Below are 4,030 nucleotides of genomic sequence, written 5' to 3'. Positions count from 1 at the left end.
TAACAGACTCATTGCAAGTTATCGCAAACACTTGATTGCAGTTGTTGCTGCTAAGGGTGGCCCAACCAGTTATTAGGTTTAGGGGGCAAACACTTTTTCACACAGGGCCATGTAGTTTTGGATTTTGTTTTCCCTTAATAATAAAAACCTTCATTTAAAAACTGCATGTTGTGTTTACTTGTTATCTTTTACTAATATTTAAATTAGTTTGATCTTAAACATTAAAGTGTGACAAAAAGAAATAAAGAAATCAGGAAGGGGGCCAACACTTTTTAACACCACTGTGTGTGTGTATGTATGTGTGTATATATATATATATATATATATATATATACACACCCATATATATTTAAATTTGTTCTGTTCAAATAGTAAAACATAAACTGAACTACATGACATTGTCTGATTTAACTAAAAACATTGGTTTTATATATTTAAAATTATAAGGAGTGTACACTGTAAAAAAAATAAATAAAAAATTGACCTAACTAAAAAAAAAAGCAACCTATCACAATCAACTTAAGTTAACTCAACTAGCAACCGACAACTTAACTTGTTCATCTAATGAATAAAAGTCAGTCTACTGAGTGTTAAAAGATCTGTCAGAGCAACCAAAGATTTTTTTTAAAGCATTTCGCAATGCAATTTTTTTTTCTTTTAGAACTATGTTTAATACCAAGTCTTCTACATAATATAGAGAGTATTTGCCTCTTAAACTAAAGGCACACATTTATGCTGATAGACAAATGTATTAAACAGGTTGCTATGTACATCGGTACACTATTCTCAACCATGGTGAGGATCAACAAATTTTAAATCAGTAAAAATATGAACTCTGATCCACATGACAGCTAACTGACAGTGACAACAGCAGCAGCAGCATTGTTCAATGTAAAATTGTTTGTTCAGATGACTCAATTTGAAAACTTGGGAGAACATTTGGATATGTTGTGAACAAATGCTTGAGTATCCAAGTAAGGAAAACAAAACAACTTTTGCTAGCAACAGAGTATTTTTGTTCAGTTCACACAAAAAATTAAACTGACTTCTACTAAAAATTCTTTGTTCAGGCTACTTTTTTTACATTGGTTAGTAGAACTTTTCGAAAGTTGAATTTTTTTTACAGTGTAGAGAATTAAGAAATTTAGGAACCAGATTGTTCATAATAGTGTGAAAACAGGGAAAACATGTATAGAATGTATTTTATCACTTAGCTTCTTTAATGATCACCAATATGTGTGTAAATATTTGCATGAACAAAAAAAAAAATCAACAACTGATACGTAAACCGAACAAATTTCACTTTTACTTTCTCTTCCCAGTTTACCCATGTATGCTTGATTGTATATATGCATTTGTTTAAACTAGTTAATGTGTGTTAGTATTTTAGTTTAATAAAACCTTTGTGCACAAATCCCGAGTAGTGATTCTGTGGTCACCGCTTGCAAAACAGTCCTTTTAACTTGCTACATGCTCTAGCATTAGTACTGCAAGAAGGTTAATTTCTGTCCACAAAAATAACATTTCTTAGACTTGAAAAATAAAAAAAAATACACTATTCACTGGCTGAACAGATTAGTTGATTGTAATATGTCTAGTGCACGTTCCGCATCCACACATCAGTCTGAATGAATAAATGTAGTGTTAATGGCAAGACTAGTTTAAAAAGTCAACAACCCACATATATCACTGTTTTATGTCACATTAGAATCAAGGTTGAAATGACTTTTTAGTGAGTGATTTATGTAGTGTGTAAAGTAGTTGTGTGAAACTAAAGTTATATGACATTTGGCTGAGGTTTTCTGTGCAGGGGTACTTAGGTCTCTACCTGTAAAGCGTAGCATTTCTGTAAAAGGCAATATCCTCCATAATCACTCTGATGCTCCTGGAGGACAATATAAATTGAGTGTCACTCATCAGAAAACCTAGTAAAGAAAGCTTATCCAGTTCAGCTTTCATGCAATGAATGCATGGGGCAGCTATGTAATTGAAATGCTAAAGCAATGCATGTTTTTTTTTCTATTAAAAAAAACAAAAAACAAATGATAATGACTCTTCAAGGGGCCTAAATAAATAGACAAATAAATAAATAAGACAGCACAGCAAACTTAGATGGCAGCACTCTGTAATATCATATTTTGTCATATAAATTGGGCCTACATATGAATTTATTTACAAAAAAATTGTAACAATACTGCTAATAATACAAAAAAACAAATATATACTATGCATTACACTGAAAAAAATGATACATTTTTTAAAGTTAAAGTGGTTGCAAACTATTTATTTTAGCTACATTTAATAAAAAAAAAATGTCAAAAGTTAGTCAACTAAATTTATTTAAATGTAGCTAAAATAAATGAACTTAAAAATTTTTTCAGTGTATTAGATACTTTATGAAACCGAATAAATCTAACGTTGACTTATATTTATAGCTGGCTTTAGACTTAAGATATCCCCAATGGTTTTCTTCTTTGTAGTAGCACAGCAGGAATGACCTGGGCCGTTTCTCAATATGCGTTCTTGGAATTGAGAAACAGCCCTGGTTTAGTGTGAGTGTGTGTCGAGTTGTTTATACTCAAAAGTAGTGTTTTATTTACATTCATCCCAGACTTACATTTCAAGGCATAAATCAGTCAGCCATGATTATTTTTTCATAATCCTATGACTTCATCCACATGAAATATGGCTTGTTAAAAAACTAAATTACATAAAAAATAGTTTTGAAATTGTAATAAAGAAAATCAAAATGGATGGTACAAGCTATATTTATTGCTTTACCTATATACATGTATCCATACAGTAAGCTGAAACACCTGTAACATTCATGACAAATGTTTAAATAGGAACAACACTTAAATTATGAAGTCGTGACAAATCATTACTCACGATCATACCAAAACAAGGCAGGGCATTCCAACAATCATAAATCAACAAATGAATGAATCATTTAAAAAAAAAAAAAAAAAAACTAACTCTCATTTGTAAATCACAGACACAAAGGTGCTGCCACAAATATCAAGGATATGTAGTCACATCTTATTTCAACAGGACAATATCCAAATACAGTAACTCTCTGGAGACATAAAGCTAACCGGATCATGTTTTTTTCCCCCTGGACTACAGAATATCATACACCTGCATGAACAAGTGCAATCCAACTATGAAACTAAGCCAACGGCTGAGACTAAAAATGGGGCAAATTCACATCTTTATTACATTTTATGACTTGTTAAACATAGCCAACAAACCAAAATTAACCAATGAAAGTCATGCAAAAACATGAGATGGGTGCAGCTGTTTATGTTGTGTATTTAAATTTTAACCATTTAGAGCCATTTAGACAATTTACAGTGATACTCATGAAACCTTTAAAAAATATCTCTGGGTCGACCACAACATCCAAAAAAAAAAATAATTTTGGGGTGAAACTGGGTGTTTCATGAGATTAATCCTTTAACACTCCATTCATTTTTTCCCTATATTTTATCTTTAAATAATTCCCTGAATAATCTGAAATTTTAGGCAGATTTCCTGTCAAAAACAAACTCATTTGAAAGATTCTCAAAATGTATTTTTAATCAATTATTAACATTATTATTTTAGATCGTTTTAATTCAATATGACAATATTTAGTTGATAAAATACGTGCAAGAGCAGGTTTGGAATACATTACAGCAAGATAACAGGTGCTAAGGGAATGTCTTGGGGTACAACACATCTCACAACCAGCAGAGAATGGTAAAAGAACTAAGAATCCAGACAACTAATTTGAATGAAAAGATGTGTGTTTGTCGACTACCTGCATGCTTATGCACTCTTAAAAATATAAAGGTGCTTAAAAGGTTCTTAACAGCGATGCCATTGAAGAACAATTTTTGGTTCCATGAAGAACCAGCTGTTTCTTACCTTTTTATAATCTGAAGATCCTTCTTTTGCCACAAAGAACCTTTTGTGAAACAGAAAGGTTCTTCAGATATTAAAGGTTCTTTATGGAACCATTTAGACAAAAAAGGTTCTTCTATGGCAT

Source organism: Sinocyclocheilus grahami, unplaced genomic scaffold (assembly GCF_001515645.1).
Source record: "Sinocyclocheilus grahami isolate Dianchi unplaced genomic scaffold, SAMN03320097.WGS_v1.1 scaffold960.1, whole genome shotgun sequence".
Lineage (NCBI taxonomy): Eukaryota > Metazoa > Chordata > Actinopteri > Cypriniformes > Cyprinidae > Sinocyclocheilus > Sinocyclocheilus grahami.
This window is presented reverse-complemented; position numbering follows the sequence as displayed.